Raw genomic sequence first — 25,098 nt, 5'->3', positions numbered from 1 at the left:
CAGTGACAGTAGTGGTGATGTCATGGCAGATTTTTACAGCTAAAAATGATTGTTATGCTTTCAGTTTCTTGATTTTTCAGAGATATTTATTTTCTAAGCCTGATCATTATTTCCACCAATTTTGCAAGTCCTCAATACTTTTCTAATAATTTTATTTTTGGCAAACAAAACTAGGTTTAGTATCTGTGGCAGATAGAAATACTGGTGTTGATTCTTAACTTTTCCTTATATTCAAACTCCTTGCCATGTGACTTTACAGTCCTTCCCAATAGAAATGATGCATAGGTCCTCATGTCTTGACTGGGCTTGGCTATAAACTTGCTTTGTTCAATGGAATGTGGATAGAAGTAATAATGTGTCAGTTCTGAGTCTAGACCTTAGGAAGCATCACATTTCTTTCTGCCTTCTTGTGCTTCTGCTATTGCCATGAGAGAATTTCCTTGGGTAACTTCTGCTCCCTTGCTTGTGCCTCAGAATGAATACATATGGAAGAGACCTCAGCCCAACCTGCGGTGAAGAGCAAAGTCCAGCAGGACACACAATTGGAAGCAGCACCACCTAGTTAAGCCCAGCCTGGATTAGCTGACCTTCAAAACCACAGATGTCAGAGTGGGTCCAGCTGGGATTAACAGAACCAAACATCTAATGCTAACCTGCAGATTTCTGAGAAATACGTGGTTTTTGTTTTATTTCACTGAAATTTTGTGTTTATGTATTTTGCAGCACACAATAGCTAACTGATACATATCTATTACATAAAATTAAAGTATTTCAATTGATTAAATATAATATATTGATGTCAATAATATGAAAGAAGCGTGTGTGTACGTGTGATTGTATCTTTAGTTTGGTGAAGTAAATTCTGTCTAGCCCTAACAATCATGATTTCCTATTCTCTTTCCTGTTGATTGGCTGGAATGAGCACATAACTTAGTTTTCACACAATTGAGATGTGTGGAAAGTCTTCTGTGTGTGCATGTGTGTGTTCAAAAGGATTTTCCCTTCCTAATGAAAGGCATACATTGGAAGAGAAGTTCTCTCTTCTGTTCTTTTTCTCTTCATGTCTGAAGAGAAGACTGAACACTTTGCATGTCTCCGTCCACTGGGAAACACTTGAGTAGAGCAGAGAGAGAATGAACCTGGATGATGTCAGTGAACCACTCAATTAACCAACTCTGTAACTGTCCTACCTCTGGGCTTTGTATCATTTGAGAGAGATTACATTTTTACATTTAAGCTGATGGGTTGGGTTTTCTTTTACTTGCTGTTGAAAATATCCTAACTGAGATATAGATGTGGTATGTATGTGTGTGGGAGCGCGAGGAGAACTGAATGTAGTAGAAGTTTGGATGAAAAGAAGAAAATAGTTCACATTATCCTTCATGAAACTGTAGGCACATGGAAGCATTAAGTGTTAAGTGGTAATAAGCTGAGGTGAGGTGGAAAATAGTCCACATCTACCTAGTTTGTCCTCTGTACCTGCTGCCATAAGTTTATTTGTTCTGTGTTGATCACCAGCAAATGAGGGGAGAGGTACCTTCAACACTGACCCTTTTTGCAGAGTGTCCCTGTCTAGAATACTCTGACTCATAAAACACTTACCCTGCCCTTCACTTTTGGAAAGAAGTGAATGTTTGGCAGGTCAATTTGGTCCTATATCTCATGTAAAATCAGATAGTATATTGTTTCAACATAATAACTCTGACTCAATCCTGATGTTCAGGCTGTATCCCAGACCAGTGAAATCAGAATCTCTGGGGCTGGAAACCAAGTGCAAATATTTTTAAAGCTTCCCAAGTAAATTCTATTATGCAGCCCGTGTTGAGAACAACTGTTCTAACCCCTATCCTCCCGTGAGTGAAGCAAACCCCAAATCAAATGTGTAGACAAGGGGGGAAAAGGCATAGGAAAGTAAAGACTATGGAGGTATTCATTAGTTGTTGCTATTAACAAGTTACCCCACAGTTTAGCAGCTTAGGACAACAATAAACCTTTATTATTCCTGATTCTGTGGATCAGGCATCTAGGAACAGCTTAGCTAGGTCCTTATGGCTAAGGTTCTTTCATGCAGGTACAGTCAAGGTGTTGGCCAAGGCTGTAGTGATCTGAAGGCTTTAATGGGGCTGGAGGATCTGCTTTCAAGATGGCTCACTCTGTTGATAGGAAGTCTCAGTTCCTTCCTGGCTGTTGGCAGGAGGCATCATCCCGTTGCCAAGTAGTTTTCTCTTTAGAGCTGCATGAGTGTCCTTGAAACATGGCAGCTGGCATCTCCCAGTAATTCAAGAAAGAGCAAGATGGAAGTTCTGATGTCTTTCATGACCTAGCCTCTGAAGGCACACACCGTCATTTCCACAATAGCCTATTGGTTATACAGTTCAGCCCTATTCTATGTGAGAGGGGACTACAAAAGTCTTAATGCAAGGAGTTTGGAGTCATTGGGTCTATCTTGGCTACTACAACAGGACAAAAGTGAAATGAATGATTTGTCCTCATTTCAAGGGTGGATGCCTGGTAGGCTGAATGATGGAAACCCAGGCTTGTGGCTCCCTTGAGGAGGTTTATCAGAATTAAAATATTTTGTAGAGGAGCCTTATCAATTTCCCAAACACCAGGTGGTTGGGCAGAGCCTTTGGGTTATCTTAGAGGGTGTTACTCAAAGTCATAATGAATGCCCTTCAGGGAAGTCCAACTCTGTCATTACTGGAACTAATTTGGTCCAGATTCAGATCAGCTGAGACTAGTAGCTGATGCTTAGCAAGCAGATAAATCAGAAGTTACCTTCATTAGTACTGATTCTTCTGAAAATGAGAGGACTTATGGTAACTGCCAAATGTACATAGCTATAAAAGAGCCCTCTGACATTAAGAAGCGTGACTGTCTGAATTATTTAATATTGTTCTCCTCTCCACTTTTTGCCTTTTTTGGGTGTAGAAAACAGGAGTCTTCAATGCAGTCTTTAGCCCTCTGTCTTCTCTGTAATCCCTCACCCCCAGAGTCATTTACTCTATCCTAGTCAAATACCATCTATAGACTGATGTTGCCATATTTGTATTTCTAGTCCAGATTTCTCTTACAAAATACCAGCCTTGAATAGCCAACTGCCTATTGACATCTACCCTTGAATAACTAATGGGAATCCTGATTTTATTTGCCCAAAAGCAAATTCATTTTTTAGATTAAAACATTTTTTTAATTAATTTTTTTCCAGCTTCATTGGTATAATTGACATATAACATTGTGTAAGTTTAAGGTGTACAATATGATGATTTGATACACATGTGTATTAAGAAATGTTTACCACAATAAGGTTAGTTACCACATCCTTCACCTCACAAAATTACCATTTTGTTGTTGTTGTTATGGTGAGGACATTGAAACTCTACTCTCATAGCAACTTTCAAGTACACAGTGCAGTATTGCTAATTATAGTCACTATGCTGTACCTTTGATCCCTGGAACTTATTCATTTTATAACTGAAAGTTTGTGCCCTTTGACCTATATCTCCTTATTTTCCCCATCCCTCAGCTTCTTGGCAACTACCATCCTACTCTCTGCTTGTACGAGTTCAATGTTTTCAGATTCCGCATAAAAGTGGGATCATACAGTATTTGCCTTTCTCTGTCTGACTTATTTGACTTAGTGTAATGCCCTCAAGGTCTATCCATATTGTTGCAAATGGCAGAATTTTTTATTTTTATGATTGAATAATATTCTATTGTTTATATATATATATATATATATATATATATATATATATATAACATTTTCTTTATCTGTTCATTCATTGACAGACACTTTGGTTATTTCCACGTCTTGACCATTGTGAATAATGCTGCAATGAACATGGGAGTGCAGACATCTTTTCAAGATAGTGATTTCATCTCCTTCAGATATATACCCAAGATGGGGATTGCTGGATCATATGGCAGTTCTACTTTTAATATTTTGATGAACCTCTATACTATAAAACCAAATTCTGAATTTCCCTACACTTTTTTCTCTATTTTCTTCTCTTTCTTGGTATCTGGCAATTCTACTCTTCCAGTTGATCAGGTGAAAATTTGGAGTCATCCTTGAACTTCTCTTTCTCTCATACCTCACATGCAACAATCCATGTACAAGCTTCCTCGTTCTCCCTTCAAAGTATCTCTTGGATCAAACTATTTCTCCTCTGCTACTACTATGCTGGTCTGAGGGACCCTCATCTATTGCCCAGAACTTCAATAGCATCTTAATTCATCTCTCTGCTCTAACCCTGCCCTTATAATGTATTTCCTATAGAGCATTAAAAAATGGGAGACAGGTGTTGTCAGTTCTCTTTACAAAATCTCCAGATAGTTTCACATTTCTAAAACTCTTACTCTGGCCTATAATACCCAACCTGATTCATTCCCTGTTCATTTTCCACTCCTGCAAAATCTCTGCCCTCAACTTCTGCCATCTCCCCTTACACCACTCCACTCCATTCCATCACACTGGCCTCCTTGCTATTCCTTGCACACTGGGCATACTCATTCACCCGTCAGGAGCTTTACGCTGCCTCTTCCCATGTCTGGAATTTTCTCCCCCAGGTATCTGTTTAGTTTGCTTCCTTCTTTCTTTTAGATCTCAGTTTAAGTATCTTTCTAACCAAGAGGCTTTTCTCATCTCCATATGTAAAAACTATTTTCTTCAACCTCACCTATCCCCTTTACCCTACTCTTTTATTCTTAAAACACTTATTATGACTTATATATTTACTCATTTTATGTGATAACCCTACTGGAATGTACAGCTCCATCGGGACAGGATCATTATCAGTTGTGTTTTCTGCTGTAGTTGCAGAGATTAAAACTGTTCCTGGCACATAGTAGGTGCTCAATAAGTATGTTTAGAATTGAATTAGATTACATTTATCCATGATGTCTCCTAAAATTTCATATTAGTATTTCAAGACTATCTTCTGGATATCATAAACTAAAGTAAAATCCCAGTTGTGTTAAATATTAAAGAAGCAATATTACAGAAAATAAGATCTTTAATACCTTCATCATTTAAAACATTATCGAACTGAATCCAACATACTTGGGGTTGATGAGCAAAGTTCTGAATTTAAGTGACAATAAATATAATGGTATGTTTAATTTAAAGAACATTCTAGAAATAAGTAGACTTTTAACAACCTAATGAAAATTGACTTGCCATAAGAAACAGACCCCAAAATACAAGCAAAACATAAGTCAGAAAGATTTATTTACAGCAGCTGGTGTCTATAAGGTATATCAGGAAGTATAATTTACTCTTTGTACAATTGTGCAAGAAGCAAATTTCGTTTTCCTGTTATTGGAAAAAACCCACTAGGCCTGGGTTACCAACCTGGAAGGACAAGTCAGTCACCAAACATGGTAAGCCAAATGCCAAAATTCCTTCCTCCATATGGGTGTGATAATACAAAAGATGGATATGTACGCAAATTTGCCCATGGAAATAAGGGGGTAGTATTACTACCCAAAGGGAGGTAGTGCTAGAGAACAATGATAAAGTCCAAGAAGGGAACAGGAAAGGAGGGGGTTCTGTTTTATGTAAATATATAAATCTAAGTGTGCCTTTTTGAGGACTTTTTGGGCTGTTGCATATCGACTTCCTTGTCAGGTTAATCAACTAGTGTTAGCAATTCCTTGTTGTTTTGACCAGTCTACCAGTTAGTAGACCTTCGAGGTTCATGCTTAGACTAGGATGTGGTGGAGTTTGCTCCCTTATCATGTTGGTGAGTTGAACTGGGCTGCTGTGGTCACAACACGCTGCCAACTTTTCAGTTACTGGTTCCTAACTCAGTAATGTTACCAGTTGTATCTATACAAACAAACAAGTTTGAGAGGTTAGTTAATCTCCAAAGAAATTAAATAAAATAACTTAAAGCTTGAATTAGTTTGGCAGTTTGGTTTGATGTACCCAGCAATCCTATAAAGAGTTAATTGGTTTGTTTATGTGCATACTATCATAGTTGCAGGTGCTACTTTTTATCTGCCATCCTACTCTATCAGTGATTTCAATAACCATTTATTGAATAATAAATGAGGACAAAGAAGAATGAGGAACAGACTTTAAAAATTTTTTGACAGACTGTAATGCGACGAGGGACAACTTTTATTTTGTCATGATCCATCCCATCTCTGTTCCTTTTTTAAAAGTCATTTTAATAGAGAAGATATACCTAGAAGGCAATGTGTGGTTTATCGGTTTTTTAAAAAATGTTTGTCTTGGAAAAGGTATTAGCCTGAAACATGTGCATGAAATTGTTTTATTTTGCTCTGTTTCTGTTATTTTCATTGCATCTGTATTGCTGAAAGCATTGACATTTTTTCTTTCTTGTTCTCTGTATTTTTGCTTTAAGAAGAGGTAGAAATGACTTAACCTCTAAGTCTATAAAGAAGGTGGACATTTAAATAGAAAAATATATAAAAGTTCAAACTTCATTGTATTTTAATCCAATTTTGCTAAAATGTACTAATCTATTCTTAAGTCTGAAAGATTGGTAGGCTGATAGAATTTTAATTCATGACTTTAATTTTAGAATCATTATGTTAGCTTTAGAGATTTCTGTCTTTTTTAAAATCAAGGATAAGGATAGCAAAATAAAGAAAAATTGTGAGTGATACTGGATTCATATCAAATTTGCTCCTATTCAGACTTAAAATTATATGACATGCAAATTTGATGGTAATTAAGATTAGCATATTCAGAAAATGACATATCCTGAGATTATATCCTTCATATTTTAATACTTGGACATGTAATACATTTTGAGTATATTATCATGACATTGTCAGGTTTTTATGTATAAAAAGGAAATCTTTATCTATTATTTAAAACTACAAATACCTACTAGTCATTTCTGTATCTTCCCCCAGTACAGACAATATTCGTTCCTTTGACTTGGTGATCAGAATTTGATGATTTACCATTTCTTTGTGCTTTTTGAGGCCCACAGCGAATTGCAAATGCCATACTTCCAGGAGAAACAGCTGAAATAAATTATGAGGAGCAGGCTGACATGCCAAGCAACAAATAAGAAAACTAAATTAGGGTTTTAAGGGCCTATCTTCAGTGTAGGAGTGGGTTTTTCTTCAGTCTCTGTGGGACACCCATTCTAATCTCCAAGCTGGAATTGTTTGGTTTGTTTTCTCTTGGTATTTGGATGGGAAAGTAGAGTGAGCCAGGCTTTAAATTAAACAGCAGAGTACTTGCGGGATGGGAGTCTAGTGCTACGCATAGGGAACTGTTTTTATTCTCTACTTTGGCCCTTTTTGGATGAGTTGGGCAGGACCGTGTCCCTTAGTTCTTCATTCTATAAACAGAATGCACTACTCATTTGCAGAGCTTTGTTAATGCTGTAAACACTTTCAAGAACTTATTGAAGTAATTACATGAAACTTTGAAGCATTATCCTTTACCTTAAGATCAGTATTGACTCTTGGATGGCCTGGCTCATAACCAGTACCCATCTATTTGAAAAAAGAACAATGTTTTAAAGGCTAGTGCCATGGAAAGAATTGGCTCCCAAAATCAGGTTTCAGTCTTTTATGACCCCAAAATATTGGGAATTCTTGGCAAACTGGGCCCATGAATGAAAGGTACCTATAGAAAGAGCAGTTTGAAACATTCAGGAATGATATTTAAACAGCCCACCCAATAAGTCAGAAATTAAGCTGGGCTCATCGAATAAATAGTAAGTGATTTTTGCCCTAAATTAGGACTGAATAGACTCAAAAGTTGTTTGTAGCAATTCATATCCATGTTCCCCACGCCCCGCCTCCCCAACTACAGCTTGGGGCTGTAGACTGAATCCTTGGATAACAATGACTTATGATAAATGAATCAAATTGCCTTCGAGACACTTTAGGGATCAGTAAATCTGTTTGAAACCTAATTCAGTCACTAGCTACATTACATCAGGCAAAATCACTTAATCATTATGAGCCTTATTTCCTCACTTATAAAATGGGGTATTCTATATCATAGAATTGTAAGATTAAATGAGTTTAGTATATAAAGCACTTAGTACTCTGAGGGGCCTCTAGTAAGAATTAAAAACTGGTAGATATTACTCTTGCCGTGGTAGTTAATACATACATCATCATAAATATTAACTGAGTTAGTATTGGCCACACTTGTAAATTTCAGGACATTTTATTTATAAAAATGTTTATTATTTTCATTTTTCCTTGTCTCTGTTTTCTTTCACCGCTTTCCTTAAAAGCTGTGCCTACTTTGCTTGATTTTTTTCTGATTCTTTTTCTAATTGCTGAGTGAATTATGGCAAGCATTGATAGCTAAGACAAAAGCTTTGAGAAGTTTAAAAGTTTATATATGCTATGCTGTGAGTGTCTCCCTGTTTTCACAAAGTGATGGTGAACAGGCTGATGGCCGAGTCCTTCGTAAACTGGTAAGGCCATTGATGGTTCTAAGAGGGGAGATGTCAGTAGTTCTGGATTCTGCTGCATGTGAAAATCACCTGCCTGGGCTCTACCCCTGAAGATTCTGATCTAGTGGAACAGGTTGGGCCCTGTCTTCAGTTCTGGGTTTTAAAAGATCTCCAGGTGCCTTTCATATCAACCAAGATTGAGACTCACTGTGCTGTCCGAAGGGGAGCTTGGGTTTCTGCAGAGCAAGGCAGAAATCTTTGTGAATCTGTGCATGTTTTCCATAGATGTTAAAGGGCCATAACTAGCATTTGGGAATAAGCCTCATTTATTTATTTTTTATGTTGCTTTAGTTTAGTTCAACTCACACACTGGGGATTTCAAATTCAATTGTGATGTTTAAGGAAATTTTATTCCCCTTTTACTATCTGTATTATGGCTTGTAATCAAAAGGCTCCTACCTCAAATATGAGAGTTAACTGGACTCATTTGCAATTATTGAGCTTGTGGCCCAAATTTAGATAACCAGGATAAACGGACCCAAGCCCATTTGTGTGGGCAATAGTTTGGCATCGTTTTCTGCCTTTTAATGCTATCTAAACTCAATAATTTTAGAAGTACCTGCTATTGCATTTCTTTCGCTCTGAGATTTACCCTAAGCACAAGTGACATCACATTTAGGGATGCATAAATCCCCAGATGAAGAGAACATGTGAGCTTCCCTTAAGGGAGGCTCCTAGGTGCAGCCCATGTCATGCCTTCCTGACTGTCCTGTATTGGGCCATCTCTGCCTCTGCATCTTGTTCATGCTGCCAGGCTTCTCTCTTCCATTCTGGCTATGAGAGGCCCCTTTCTTCAAGGACAAGCTTGAACTCCACCTCCTCCATAAATCCTTCCTACCTCTGACCAACCCAGCCTCTGTGAGCCCATCCTCCTCCGCATTCCTGTGTTCACCTCCTGCCATCGGAAGTTACTGTGGGCTGTTGTTTATACTTTTTGCATCTGCATCCTGTCTTCACAACTAGTTTTAAACTGGTTTGGGTTTAGGAACAGCCTGTTGACTTCTGGGATAAGGTCCTACACTTTAGTAAGTACTCAGTAAATGTGTGATGGTGGTGGTGAAGTAGAAATCACGTTTGAGAAAGGAGGGAGGATGTGGGTTGGATTTGTTAAGGAAGACCACAGAGAAGGTAGAACTTGAACAGCGATTCAGGATTGGATAGAATTTGGATTGCTGGAGGAGGGAGCCTTCTGCAAAGCGTTGTTTTTGGTCAGATTTGAATAACCTGTGTGTATGTAAAAATATATATATATATACATATGTACCTGTGGAACCATCTGGGTTCCTAGACCTTCTTAATACCTTTAGAATCTCTCCTAATATACACCAATATGTATTATACGTGATATATGCCAATTTTTCAATTTCCAGTTTCCAAGATGAGGGCCATACATGCATCGTTGAGTATTACTTCTGAATACAAGCAAAGGAATGCCTACATTTTTCTGATTTATACACTCTCAACTGGAGGCAACTCTAAAGGTTGTTCACTATCACTTTTAAATAATGTGATTGAGGAAGAAGGAATGCTAGTGTTATCTTATAACTTTATCATTTGCTATTTAAAAATTTGTAGCCCAGCCTCCTCTTCCATGTGCATTTTGAAGTAGCTGGCAGGAATAGCGTATTGGAATTGAGAGTACCAGTGATCTTATTCACTTAAAAAATCTGTTTGGTATTGCATGTGAAATTAAAAGATTTTAAAATTAACTGTGTATCAGAGATGCAACTGGGACCATTGTCAGCACTCCCCAGCCCTGACAGTTAACCTCGGATGATTGGAGCATGGTGATACAAGAGGAGGGACAGTAAAATCAGCCAGGAACCAGGTTTCAATGATTACAACATTGATGTCAGACAGTGACAAGGTCACAAAATCATCTCTTTGTGCCTATCAGGTTTGGGGCATTAGATTTTTCTGACCAGCAAGACATTTATTTATTCAAAATTTAAAGCTTAATTTCAGGTCGAGTGTTTTTTAAGTAGACCCAATGTCTTTTTTTTCCCTCTGAGGAACACTCAGCTTTCTTTTGAACAATTCTGACCTTGCATCAGGCCTTCCTCCTAAATCTCCCTGTGCTTTCGTATTCAGCATTAGCTGACTCCCACAGTAAATTCAGCGTGGCCAATTACTTTTCATAATGAAGCTCATGTAAATTGGAGTAGAGCAGAGGCTTTATTAAGGAGACTGATCTATTATTAAGGCAGCTTCGATCATCCTAGCTGAATAGTGAGATAAAAGTCAGAAATAATATAACGTCCCTGTCAACAGGCTTGATGAAGAAAACAAAGCTTGGAAAATTTACACATCTCAATTTTTTTTTTTTTTGGGCAAGGCAGAGTAATTTATTTTAAGTCCTAGTCCAGTTTTTTATACCATCTACTTGAAAAATCAGGATATTCTGAAGGTATACCAGTTATTCATAATGAAAATTTTATTCATGTCCAACATGGAGCTGAATGGTGGTATCTTTCAAAGTCCATGTGTAAGTGGATTTTCTAAGATACTTATACTTTCATATTTTCTTTTCTGTTTTTCCCATGGATATACTCATGGATGTCATGCCATGTATCTGGATTTTTAGTGTGCAAAACATGCTCAACATGTTTACTACCCAGCTCACTTTTTTCTTTTTTTAACTTAAATGATAGAATTATTAATGGTGGTTTCACAGGAGGTAGGGTAGGGACCGAGGCAGTACAGTTTGGGAGTAATGTGAAGCCCTTCCAATGCTCCTCAGTCCGTATTACCTACTTGCTTTGCCTACTTTGGAATCACCAATTTTTTGAATACATATTTCAAAGCTCTCATTGGTGACCTTATTAATTTATATGTTTACCATGAATTATTTCTATATGTTTTATTGTGTTTCCAACTATTTAAAGTCTTTTAAATATTTAAAGCATATTTTGGGAAATATAAAAGAAGCAGAAGGACTTGAAACATGTTCAGAGATGTATCTGTAAATCAACATTTGAAAAAATGACATTGCACAATGCACTGGTGTGTAGAGAGAAGAAGAGGATAATTAGAATAAAGTCCAAAAGAGTTTCTTGAGTTTGTGGATGAAGGTTATATATCGGGCAATGGAAAGAGAAGTGATTACAATGGTTGCAGAGGGGGAGAAGGCTAGGCTAACGCTGGTCTTTGCTCAGAGCTGAGGGCAGTTGAAGAATGTGTGATACTCCACGGTATAACAGATACAAATCTTTACATTCGCAAAAAACAGAAAATCAATTCAAACTGATTTCATTTATAAAAGAAAAATTTATTGACTTACAAACTGGCTTAATTAAAAACAATTATTGGCTTACATAATTAAAAATCCAGGGAAGGCATCTCTGAGTCTAGCTGCACAAGTAATTGTGCCAGCACTCTTCCTCCACCCCTTGGCTCTGCTTTCCTTTGTTAGTTTCCTCCTCAGTGAGGCTCTCCCTGGAAGCTTCTGAGCTATAGCCTTCCTGTTGAACAACCCTAATGGAAAGAGAACATCTTTTCTAAGCTTTCCCACCAGGATCTGGACTGATTCTTGTGAATTCAATGTGATTCATTATTCCTTGTAAACTAAACACTATAGTCAGGAGATAGAATGATTTGACTTCACGGGCTGGAGTTGTATGCTCATTTTTAGAGCTTAGGATGGAGTCAGTCCCGCCAACTCAGACCACAAGGACTGAGGGTGTGGGAAAGGGAGGTACCTCAGAAGAAAACTGGGGGCTGATAGAAGAATGGGTTATGAATAGGCGAGGCAAACAAAACAAAACAGAAAAGCAAGCAAAATTAAGAGGTCCACTGCATATGGTTACAAATAACATCAGGAATGAGAATGGTCCTTAAGGGACAGAGGGCTTCAGGAAAAATATAAAACAGGCATTGATGTCATTATGGGAGAATTTAATGAATGTGGTTCAGGAAATTATAATGCTAATACTCAGTTATGGTTATTAAGAGAATGAATAGCTAAATCAAAGAACACATTTTCATACAGATGTTCCAAATAATTAGAAAAATATGTAGGAAGATTGATCGAACTAAAGGACTTTCAAAATTTTCTAGGGGAAACTTTTAGGTCCAAATTATTCATTCTTAGCAAGAGTGGGTGTTTTTGTGAAAATAGAAAACATTCTTGTAAAATAACATTTGTTTTTCAGTCTCTACTTCATATATGTGCCAATCAGTAAAATTGCAATGCAGGCACAAGTGGCTTCATTTTGCTAGCAAAATACTGCATGCTTGTCCAGAATAACTTAATTTGTCTAGGAGAGAAAAATGTATTGTTACAAATCCCTTTAACTTGAACTATAGACACAAACATCACTCTTATAGGGATTGACTTGGTTAACATTTCAAAGTTAAATATTGTTTGCAGTTATTCTAGTTTTCTTCAATTATTTTCTAAATGATAAAAAATGGAATTTTGTGCCAAGGTATAGAAGGATATATAACAAACAGCTTTTCGATTTTTGGTTATCTTTGTTTAATTTTAGGAATAATTTTGATTGTAAATTTGATACGCATGTCAGAGAATAAAATGCAACAAAATACAATTTAGAAATTATTTATTGAAGATAGGTGCTGCGGAGGATAAAACAAACAGAACCTTTCCTGCTTTCAAGTAATTTGAAATTTAGCATAGAAAAAATTTCTATGTTTTCTAGTCATAATCATAATACATTAATATAATATATAATAGTATTATACATAATAGTATAATACATAATAGTAGTACATGATTATAATGTATAATACATGATTACAATATATAACAGAGTACAAAACTATAAGAGTGGAATAAGTCAAATATTTAGAAGAAGGGAGAACATTCAGTTGGGGGAAAGGGAAGAGAAGGAAGAGTTTGTGAAGGAAGTGGTACTTGCCACTTGTCCTAAAAGTTGAGATTTTTTTCAACAGGTAGGATTGTTTCACAAAAGGTTTTTCTATCAGAGTAAATAATGTAGAGGCAAGGCATGCATTCTATTTCCAAGAATAGGATGAAGATCATGCAGAGAAGAGTGTGAGAAGAGGCTGGAGAGGAAGACTGAAGCCCACATGAGAAAATCCATAATGATTCACAATTTAGATTCTCTGGCAACTAAGTTAGATATGGGGGTTGAAGGAGAAGATAGTAAAAATGCCTGAAGTAGTGAGCGTGGTGGAATGGGAGACAGCTGATACCATTAACAGTCTAGGCAAGTCAAGAGGAGTTTCTAATTACTGTGAGAGAATGAAGATATAAGTTTGGGATGAATTAATTTTAAATGGCTGGGGAATATCCAAGCAGTTGGGGCTGTAACTGAAGAGTAATGTTTAGGTTAGAGAAAGACTTGCATTATTCTGTCTAGAGGTGATCACGGAAGGCTTAAGAAAGGGACAAAGGTAGTTGGTAGCTATGAGAAGTGGGGAGAGTTGCAGCCATGGGAGGGGGTCCGTGTGACGGGAATCGCCACCTTGGGGAGATGAACATAGTCACAGCCAAGCATCCTTAGGGAGGGATGTGGGGAGGCGGGGGAAGGTAAATTCCCTGACCTTTCCCTTCTCCCCTTCTCCATCTCCTCTCAGTGCCAACCATCGTCAAACCAATGTGGAAGCCAGAGGGCAGGGGAGCCCAGGTGGTGCCATCAGTAGAGGTCAGCTTGCTGGGGAAAAAAGCAGGGTACAGAAGGGTGGAGAGTATGTCTGGAAGGGCAGACGGCAAAACCCACTACACTAAACTTCCTGGCTTCTGATAAGGTCACGTTACTTTACTCTTGCTTGTACTGCTTAGACAGTGGCTTCTTGCTTTTAACGATCTCTAATAGAGAAGAATGGGTGTTTCAAAGGCACTAAGGACTTGTCAAAAGCTTCTCCCTTTTCATTTTCCTAGGAGGCTTCTTTTTACGTCTGTGCACAAAAAGCTGATACTATATATGACTAAGAATTTAACTATTAGATATGATTAAGAATTTTGCTTGGGGAGTTCTGTATTGTAGTTAAGATTGACTAGAGGAAACCTTTCTTTTAAAGCCACTAGTAAACTCCTTCACTGTGGTAGACACTCCTGGCTGCCTATGCAACATCATTCCCATACTTCTTCCTGGCTAACACTCATTTTGTTCCAGTATTGGTGGCCAGGGGCTTTTGGAAGGGCTGGCCTTTCCTGGCACCAGGGGTGAATTTCGATTAGTTTAAGAAGGTAACAGAGGTGTAGCAGGATGCTAAGTACTATTTTTTTCCATGAGTTTCATGATTTAACTCAGGTTCTAAAACTGAGGACAAAGAGTGTGCAGGGACAATATATTCTGAAGAGAGGTTGTAGATCACCTACGAAGAATTTCAAATGACTGGTATTGAAGACAAATCCGGTGACTCTGAATCCATACCCACATCAAGAGTATGTAAGAAGAAGTAAGGATACGTTCAGAGAGAAGTTTTATTGAAGTGTATTAGTCTTCTAGGGCTACCATAACTATAGAGCACAGACTAGGTGGCTTAAGCAACAGGATTTTCTTTTCTCACAGTTCTGGAGGCTAAAAGTCCAAGATAAAGGTGCTAGCAGGGTTGATTTGGGGTGAGGTCTCTCTTCCTGGCTTGTAGATGGCTGCCTTCCTGCTGTCTCTCCACATGGCCTCTCTCTGTGCATGTGGAGAGAGAAAGCTCTCTGGTGTCTTTTCCTCTTCTTGGGACACCAATATTATTAGATTAGGACCCCCCCCCCACTTATGACCTCGTTTAACCTTAATTACCTTCCCAAAGTCCCCATCTCCAAATACCATCAAATTGGGGGTTAGGGCTTTAAATTATGAATTTGGGGAGGACATAAGTTAGCCCATAACAGGAGGGTTACTGGAGGTGTACTTCTGCTCACCTCAAGCTGGGTGAGTAGAGGACTTGAGCAAACTACTCATAGAGCATGGGGGTGTATTCCAGGAGGAGAAATGGAGCTACAAAAGTCACAGAGCCCCTATGCAGCCAAGCGATCAACACAGAGTACAGGGAGATAGATCCTGTGAGAACCTAATATGGTCCCCCTTGATTTGGGAAGCCAGGGACTTCAGGTGAGAGTCTCATTGGAGCTACCAGTAAAGTGAATAGAAAAGGTTTCAGTGGATACAAGTTGTTTCCTGTTGAATCAGTCAATCTATCTATCTATCTATCATCTATCTATACATCTATACCTTACTTTGGTGACATCATTGACTATTGGTAGTGAAGGACCCTGGCACTCATATCTGTAAGTATACCTGATTTAGTTCTGGGAAATGTCTTTTTTTTTTTTTTTTAAAGATTTTATTATTTCTTTTTTCTCCCCAAAGCCCCCGGTACATAGTTGTATATTCTTCGTTGTGGGTTCTTCTAGTTGTGGCATGTGGGACGCTGCCTCAGCGTGGTCTGATGAGCAGTGCCATGTCCGCGCCCAGGATTCGAACCAACGAAACACTGGGCTGCCTGCAGCGGAGCGCGCGAACTTAACCACTCGGCCACAGGGCCAGCCCCTGGGAAATGTCTTTTTAAAGACAGAATCTAATAGAGAAAACATAAAAGAAAATTCTGACAGCCCTGGGCACACAAAAATGTAAAACTCTGAAAGTCAGTATCAATGATGAATCATATGCAATATGAAATTGCAACATAAGAAAACTGAAAGGTTAGTATCTTTAATAAACCTCCCTTGAAATGTTCAAAAGACAGCCAAAGTTGATTCACAAAAGAAGAAATATAAGAAAGCAATAAATATATGAAAATATGTTTAAACTTAGGAGTAAGCATTTTCTACTCTGCAGGCGGGAGTACAAATTGGTCAAACCAATTTAGCAATGGGTATCAAAACATGTCTTCTTTGATCCAGTATCTCCAATAATAGCATTTTGTCCAAAACAAATGATTGGAGATGCATGCAAAGAAATCTCTGAAGGAATGTTCATACTTGTTATTTATATTGATGGAAAATTAGAAACAACTTATATTTCCACAAAATATTTATGTGGTGAAATACTATGCAGCTATTAACAATCATATTTTAATGAGCTGGGAATAGTCTTGTGATATAAGGTTGTTAAAAAATAAAAGGACACACACAGAACACAAAAAGCACTACCCATAAGAGAGAAAAGTAGTAAATTGGACTTCATCAAAATCAAGACATTACTCTCACTCTCCTTAAAATAAAAGTTGTTAGAAAAATAAAAAGGCAAACCATAGACTGGGAGAAAATAACCACAATACATATATCTGACAATTGCTACAACTCAATAATGAAAAGAAAACCAACAATAAAAAATAGGCAAAAGACTTGACACTTCTTAAAAGAAGATCTAGGAATGGCCAATACACACCTGAGAAGGGGCTCTACATCAGTAGTCATCAGGGAAATGCAAGTTATAACCACAATGAGATGCCACTATACACCCACTGGAGTGGCTAAAATTAAAATGAATGATAATGCCAAATACTGACAAAGATATAGAACTAGTAGAACTCTCATACACTGTTGGTAAGAGTATAAAATTGTACAACTATTTTGGAAAACTGACAGTTGCTTATAAATCTAAATATATATCTCCTCTATGATCCAGCAACTCCATTCCTAAAAATTACTGAAGAGAAACAAAATCATATGTCTACAAAAAGACATGTACAAGAATATTCTTAGAAACTTTACTCATAATAACCCAAAACTGGAAGCATAGCAAATGCTCACCAACAGGAAAATGGATGAACAACTTGTGATATGTATCCATAAAATAGAATATTATTCAACAGTAAAAGGAAATGATCTACTGATAAAAGCAACAAACTGGATGAATCTCAAAAATACTAAATTGAGCAAAAGAAGTCAGACACAAAAAGAACATAAGTATGAGTCCATATATGTGAATTTCAAGAGCTGGCAAAATAAATCTATGGTGATAGAGATGGGAATAACGATTGTCTCTGTGTGGGAAGGGCAATAGACTTGGAAAGAGTATGAGGAAACTTTCAGAATGATGGAATCGTTCTCTTGATTGAAGTGGAGATTATATGGGCTTATAAAATTCTCAAAACCCATTGAACTGTATGCTTAAAATAAATACAAATCACTGTTTGTAAATTATAACTCAATTTTTAAAAAAGGATTTAAAACTGTGCAGTCTGGATAAGCAAGTACAATGGGCAAGGAGTTCTCAAATTTTCCTTTAGCTGAGATCCCACAGAAAGAGACCATTCTCTAATTGACTTTGTGGATATTTCTTTGTAGTGGAGATGGAAGCATAGACTGATGATTTTGATTTTCCAGTGACCATCCCATCCACCTAGCTCCTGTTGCACTGACTATATGCTCACTGAGAATATTCTTATTGTAGTGGTTGTTTCCCCATGTAGATGTTCTTGTTGGGGAGAGAAGCTGCAGATAGGTATTAGGCTGCTAGGTTTCTAGTTACAGACTGACAAATGGGTATTCTGCTTAATATATTAGTCAGCATCAATGGATTCTCCTTATGAAGATCACCTTCAGTTGACCTTTTATCCTGATCCTGCAGTATCCCTGGCTCAGGTGGCCACCTACTGAGGCCCTACTGGGACATACACAGACCTTTTCTAAAAAAATCAGTGCTCTCTCTGCTCAACAGCTTTGTGAAATAGTGGTTTGATTGTGGTGTACACATGCCTTCTCATGTCTTTAATCTCCTTGAGAGGGTCTGGTTTGTTATATATCAGAATCAGGTCCATCTCAGTTCTGATGCTGATTTTAAATTTAAGCAGGATCCAGAGCAGGTAAAGTGCTGTATGGGATGGAGAACGCTTGCTTCCAATTTGAAATTTATCATAATTTTGACACTAAGTGCCCTTTTCATCAGCGTTAAAGGCCTAACGTTTTTGTTGTTCACTGACATCTCGCTATAATTGGTGCCCACTGTATTCATGGAAGTAAAGGAGATGCTGTTAAAGTGGTGATGGTTAACGGGAAGACGAGGTCACTGCTTTGATTGGAAGAATGAAAACAGGGGAAGCTACTCCTCCAGAGAGGCAGAGGGGCACTCCTTCCATTTATTTTCCAACTGTAATTTAAAAAACATTGGCCCAAGAAGAATCAAAAGAGAAATTAATTTATTATTGCTTTCAGATAACCTGGTAATTTACCATTAAATGAACAGAAAATAAGAACAGCATAGATATCAATAAAAAATAGGTTTGGTAAAAATTGCTTTGTGAGAAGGGAAATTCTGTGATTCATCCCAAACTCAACTCACCAGATTCATAGCATGGTGTAATCCTTGTCTATTACATATTATTCTGTGCAACTGAACTTATGAGATCTTTTTCTTTGTCCTTTAAGATGAACCATGCAGCTCAGACACTATTTTATTCTTAGAGCTTACAGATAATATATTAAAAGATCATAAAATATTTACAAGTGTACAACATGTAATTCTATCTGTAGGTATGAGGAAAAAAGAGCATTTAATATGATTTTAAAGGTGCTCTATAGGAGAATTTTTAGATATAGTAGATACAGACAGAAGCTGCTCCAAATTGAAAAGATATTTTATGACTATGCAAAAATATATATATATAAATTTGGATTATAGAAAAGTTTTTTTCCATGAAATTTAGAAAATACTGAATGACTATAAGAAAATAAAAAACATCTTGAAATCAATATCCAGATAGAAGTATTGCAAACATTTTAGTGAATTATCCCTGTCTATTTTTTCAGTTTAGAAGTCTTTTTCCATTTAATATTATATAGTGGCATTACCAAATGACATAAATATAATTCAAAACATTTAAAAACATTATTTCGATGTTTCAATGGAAGCGATTTTGATCACGGGTTGGTTGAATCCAAGGATGTGGAGGGCCGATTGTATTCATTGTACTACACCATTTTATATAAGAAACTTGACCATCCGTGGATTTTGGTATCCACCAGGATTCCTGGAACAAAACCGCTGCGGATACTGAGGGATGATATATTTTAAGCGACTACCTAAGGCGTCAAGATGACGTCATCAAATGGCGACATAGGTCGTCCCTGACTTCAGTTCTCCTCACAAGACTAGCACTATCCGTAGACAAGACAGCATTGTGATGATCTCAGAACCTGGGAATGCGGCCGAAGCACCCTCCTGGACCACAGATACTGAGGAGGACCACAATAGAACTGTAAGAAGAGCGCCTACACTGACCGCACCTTCTGCCCTCGGGGCTGCACAAAATCCACTGGAGACCTAGGGTTTCTCCAGTGGGAAAAGAGACAAGGTGAACATCGAGCTTCCCCAGTCTTGAGGGATGCTTCCCAGGAGGGTCACTAGAGTCTCGCCTAATGAGTATCGCTGTGGGACTCTGTGGGGTTCTACCACCGGGAATCAAACGGAGACAGAGAAGGAGGCGGGGCTTACAACAGCCAGTACTCAGAACTCGGGGGACCGCGTGCCTGATTGTAGTGGCGGCAGGCAGAGATTCCAGCCAGTGGCTCTGCCCATCCGCAGAGCCAAGTCAGTGACCCCATCTGGCCAGGCTGCTCGGTTGGCAGTTCTGCCAGATTTGGGTTCCCATAAAATGGGCTATACTCGCCAGTGGAGCCTGTTCTACCACCCCGCCCGGGAAGGGAGGCAAATTCCCAGCCCCGTCCAACTGTGGAGCATAGGTTCCAGTGACGTCGATTCCAGGAGCCTGGCCAGGGAACTAGGGCAGCCCTGGAGCCCATTCTGCAGCCCCGCTTGGGCAGGGAGCCAAGCCAGCAGCCCTGCCCCAACTGTTGAGCATAGTTTCTGGCCTCGCATAACCAGGGAGCCTGAACAGTAACCCTGGGCAAACTCAGAGCCCAGCCCAGGGCACCACAGAGCTGGGGAGCCCAGCCTACAGCCCTGACCAGCAGCAGAGCAGTTTACCGCCTGCTGGATTGCTGAATAGTCTGAGGCCTCACCAGGCAGGGAGGCCAGCCAGTGACCTTGCCCAATCGTGGAGCTTAGCCTGTGGCTAAACCCAAAAAAGGAGCCTGGACAGCGACCCCACGAGACCATAGGGCACAGTCTCCAGCCCAACTTCCAGATACAGCTGGAGGCTCCTCTGGACTGGTGAGCCAGGCCAGAGAACTTGCCCAGCAGCAGAGCACAGGCAGGGGTCTATAGGACCTTGAACCCTCACCTACGGCTCAGTCCAACTCCTGGGTATAGCCTGTAGCCCCACCTGATTGCACAGCACAGCCTGAGGCCCTGCCTGTGGCCCCACATGAATCTGGAGTTCAGCCTGCAGCACCATTTGGTCAGGGAACACAGCCTGAGAACCCACCCGGCCAGCAGTGATTGTGGAACCCAGCTCATAGCCCTGCCCAATCACGGAGTCCAACCAGTGGTACCCTCCTGCCAGGGAACACAGCCTGTGACCCGGTCCAACCAGAGGTGATTGCAGAGCCCAGCTAGTGGCCCTACTTGTCTTCAGAACACAGCCAGCAACCCCACCTGACCAGGGAGCTCACTGTGCGCCCCACTTGAGCCTGGAGCCCAGTCAGCAGACCCACACAAGTTTGGAGCCCAGCCAGAGGCACTCCCCAACCTCAGAGCATGGGCGGTTGCCTCACCCAACTAAAGACCCTGTTATTTTATATATATATATCATATGTACATATACAAAATTATTCACAAAGGTTAAATATAAAAAGTTAAAGCATTTCTAGAAAACAATTTTTAATTAATTATTTTAAAATTTTTCTTCTGACTCAGGCAGGAATTTACTTTAATAAAATAGTCAGAGATACATGTATACAGAAATTTAGGTACAAAATTATTTATTACAGGACTATTTGCCATAGTGAGAATCTGAAAAAATGTAAAGTCTCTTGAGGAAGAAGGTAAAATAAATCACGACATAGTTAAACGATGGATTAATAGGTAGTCATTTGTTATTTTTTTCCAACTGTATTGAGATAAAGTTGAGATATAAATTCTGAGTTTAGGGTGTAAACATGATGATTTGAAATACATATATATTGCAAAATTGTTACCACAATAAGATTAGTGAACACATCCATCCCCATAGTTACAATTTATTTGTGTGTGTGGTAAGAGCTTTAAGATTTCTCTCTTGGCAACTTTATTCTCTATAACATTATCTTTTCTTTCATCACTGTATTCTCTTACCTTTTTTTAAACTTTTAAGCAAATTTTGAACTTGTCTCTTACTTCACTAATTTGCTTTATTTATGGTGGTCGATTTTATATTTTCTGCTTTCATGCAGTTTTAAATTTTCCACTAAATCGTTCCATGTATGTGCAGTTTTATGTGATTTCAGATATAGGTATGTCTTTTGTAATGACCATCTGATATGGTTTCATGGACACAATGTTTTCTTGAATCTTGTTGAAAACTCAAAACGTTTTAAAAATATATTATCTATACTAAGTCAAATAGTTCCTTGAATTCCTTAGCCAGGAAGTCATTAGTTCTGATTCTGTAGAGTGATCTCTCATTTGAACTGTATTAAATACCCATCAGTTTTTTATTTCTTTATTTGTCCTTAAAGGAAGAAGTCTACATTGGTACGTACTGGAAGATGAAGTGAGTTTGGTAAGAAATCCATGTTTCTGAATATTTCATGCCCAGATGAAAACGAAGGTGAAATTTCAAACTGACGATTAATTTTATAAGTCAGAAATCCAGCAGTTGAGGTGTGTGCATGATGCAGGGAGATAAGACATTGGAGCCAGAGTAGTCAGGTATAGTTCAGTAGAGAGCCTTTTCTCTGTCTAGAAGAGTTTCTCTCCGTTTTGCTTGGCAACCAGTAGTTAGGAACATGTAGTCAAATATATGCCTGGAGATTGTGCGGCTCAGATGCCCCTCCCAGTTTAGCCCTAAGGCCAAGAAGTTCTTTCACAGCTTCTAATAAACTCTGGTTGCCCTTTTCATTTCAACTGCTTCACCTCTCCTTGTAGGGGCAGTAGGGTGGTTATCCTAGGGTCTCATTCTCCCACCCCCTGGACTTATTAGTCTTCCTTCACCAGGACATCAGGGAGGACATGATTTAGTCCTTCTTCCATAGTCCCATCTATGATATATCTAGTAGAAATTCTAGTTGAAAGTCCAGAAAGTTTTGACATGTAGATGACATCCTTCTGTAATTTCCATTCCTTATGCTTTATTTTCCTATTTTTATATTCTATTTCTCACTTTGTGGATTGAGGGGGTTAGGAGATGTCATATTCTTTGTCACAATCACATTGTGGATTAGGTTTCAACGCATGAATTTTAGGGGGTTGTAAACATCCAGTTCATTGAAGAATTCATCTGCTTAAAGTGGAAAATCTAAAACAACAGCAGCAGCAAAAACCCAATCAGTTTTGAGCTATGTAAGAACATTTTTAGCTTTAATTTGCTATGTCTAAAATAATGTAAATTTAGAAGTAGTTTGAAATGAGAGAAACGTTATTACCAAGTCATGTTTACCTTATATACATGACTATGCTTGATTCAGTTAAAAATTTGTTTTGATTTGTGAATTCATTTCTATGAAAACTTTCAAAGTCATCAACGTTAAATAACGTTTAGTTATAAGTTTAACAAGTTTATTGAAAAGACTACAATAATGTGAAGTTGAGAATGTTGGGTCACAGTGCATCTAAGGATAAATCCATTTTCCCTCCTGATCAGTATCATGGGAACATTTCTAACTTAAAGTATTTTCTTTGTTGTAGTCAAGTGTTTGTGGAAAATTACACATAGGGATCCTGGATTTGTTAACTGAGAAATACCAAGTTCCTCAGTGTTTTAAACCAATAGGGCAGCTATTCTTTAAATAAGCTACTTCTTGAATGTGGGTAAAATGTCTGCCAGAGTTTCTGGGTGTTTGTGTGTGGGGTGTCATTGAATTACTTGCCCAGACCCCTGTCATGCATGACCATGGTGGTTTGCTGAAAATCAAGAGGAGAACACATAATATTCCTTGTTAACCAACAGTTTCCCTTAGTTTGGGCTGAGGCCAGCTTGCAGCTGTTTCAAGGACGTTACTCCTTAAACAGATGTTCTGTCTCTTCTACTTATTGCTTTGTTTGTATATTTTATAAAATGTTATACAACTCACCTAAGAAGTTTGTGGATAAACCAGAAAATAGAGATTGCCAAAAAGAAAGTGGCCAAAAATTCATCCACCTGGAAATATATGCTGATACAGATATACACATATTTACACATACTTCTTTTGACCAACGTGAGGTCATATTAAAAATACTATTTATGATCTACTTTAACTCACTAATGTATGACATTCAACTAAGTTTTTTTTTACTTTGTAATAGCATTCGTTTATTCATCAAACAAATATTTACTCAGCATGTCCTACATAGCAAATACCAAACTAGGTACCAGAAGACATTGCTAAAGAAGACATAGCTCCTGCCTGAAACGATTTACGCTCAAGGTGGAGCAAATACAATTAGATCAGTAACCACAATGTAATGTATTAGGAGGTAGAACAGGGCAGAATACAGGGAGGGTCTTTTTTCAAACAAGGGCAAATGTACTTCTAGAGGTTTGTGAAGATTTTCTCAGGGGTGCCTCGGCTCTCAGATTATTTTAAGGCAATTCACTTCCCGCTTCTCAACTCTCATTTGTACTTTATCTTTCAATCAGTCTGCCCTAAATTGGCAAGAGTGTGGTCAAGGTGCGTGGGTGGGGGTGTGGCCTCTTATCTTCTGCACCTTTCGCAATAGCCTTTTCTTCCACTTTGGAGAAAGGTAAACCTCTAACCCACTGCAATCCTACAGCATTGCAGTGTCCTGGGTGTGAAAGCCTCTAGGCTTCCAAGCAAAAGGATGATTTGAATTCTTGGCATTGGTGTTGAGAAAGTGAGTAATGGTAATGCCCCCTTAAAAGAGCGATAATTTTATCTGAGAAAAGTCATTCTAAACAGCAACATGGCCATTCAGGAATATTTTCTTTTTCCTCCTAGCATTCCACAGAGGTTACAACTATTCATTACTGGAGCCTTATATTTTTATTGCAGAGTTGGATAGAGTGATCCATGAAAAATGTTTAAGCTTAAAGATTATTACATTAGGATAAAATTCTCTTGGTAATGTTGAATGGAATACAAGTCAAAGATAAAGAGGAATGATTCAAAATTTCCAACTGTTAAAAAAAGTATTCATTTATTCTTCAAATGGATGATGATTATCAAATTGCAATGGTATTTAGATTCCATTGGATATATTTTAAATAATTCAATAATGTATGTGAAGTATCAATATTTATAATACGCAGGACATTTCTTCCTTTGTAATTACTTAATTTTATGATGAAAAATAGATGTCATCTTATAAATGTGTGAGGGAATACATAATTGTTCTAAATTCTCTTGGGGCATATATTAAAAAAAAGATAGTATAGTTCACTTGCTACATGACTAGCTTCTGATGGCAGAAAAAATTGGATTGAGCTCTGTATCTAGGAATACCTAGTTCTATGACCTCAAGCAAGTTGCTTAGTCTTTCTAAGCTTCAGTCTTTTCATCAGTAACTAAGTTGATAGTACCCACTCATGAGGTTTCCATGAAATTAAACATTTAACTGGAATGAATTTTCTCTATCACAGGAGATTCAAAATTAAACATTTAACTGGAATGAATTTTCTCTATCACAGGAGATTCAAAAAGAATCACATTATTGTATTTCTAAAATAT

At 38.1% G+C, this 25,098-nt stretch overlaps 1 long non-coding RNA gene across 1 annotated transcript in view; it reads left to right on the top strand.

Annotated features, from left to right (window-relative positions):
• Positions 1-25,098, top strand: part of LOC123275683 (uncharacterized) — a 163,473-nt gene that overhangs the window by 16,013 nt on the left and 122,362 nt on the right. Inside the window, exon 2 of the long non-coding RNA XR_011505891.1 lies at positions 21,949-21,992. This is a non-coding gene — a long non-coding RNA (uncharacterized lncRNA). The remainder of the gene's footprint in view (positions 1-21,948; positions 21,993-25,098) is intronic.

The sequence above is a fragment of the Equus asinus genome, chromosome 9 (assembly GCF_041296235.1).
Source record: "Equus asinus isolate D_3611 breed Donkey chromosome 9, EquAss-T2T_v2, whole genome shotgun sequence".
NCBI classification, from domain to species: domain Eukaryota; kingdom Metazoa; phylum Chordata; class Mammalia; order Perissodactyla; family Equidae; genus Equus; species Equus asinus.
The sequence above is the reverse complement of the archived record's forward strand: the minus strand, read 5'-3'. Positions and strand labels throughout refer to the sequence as shown.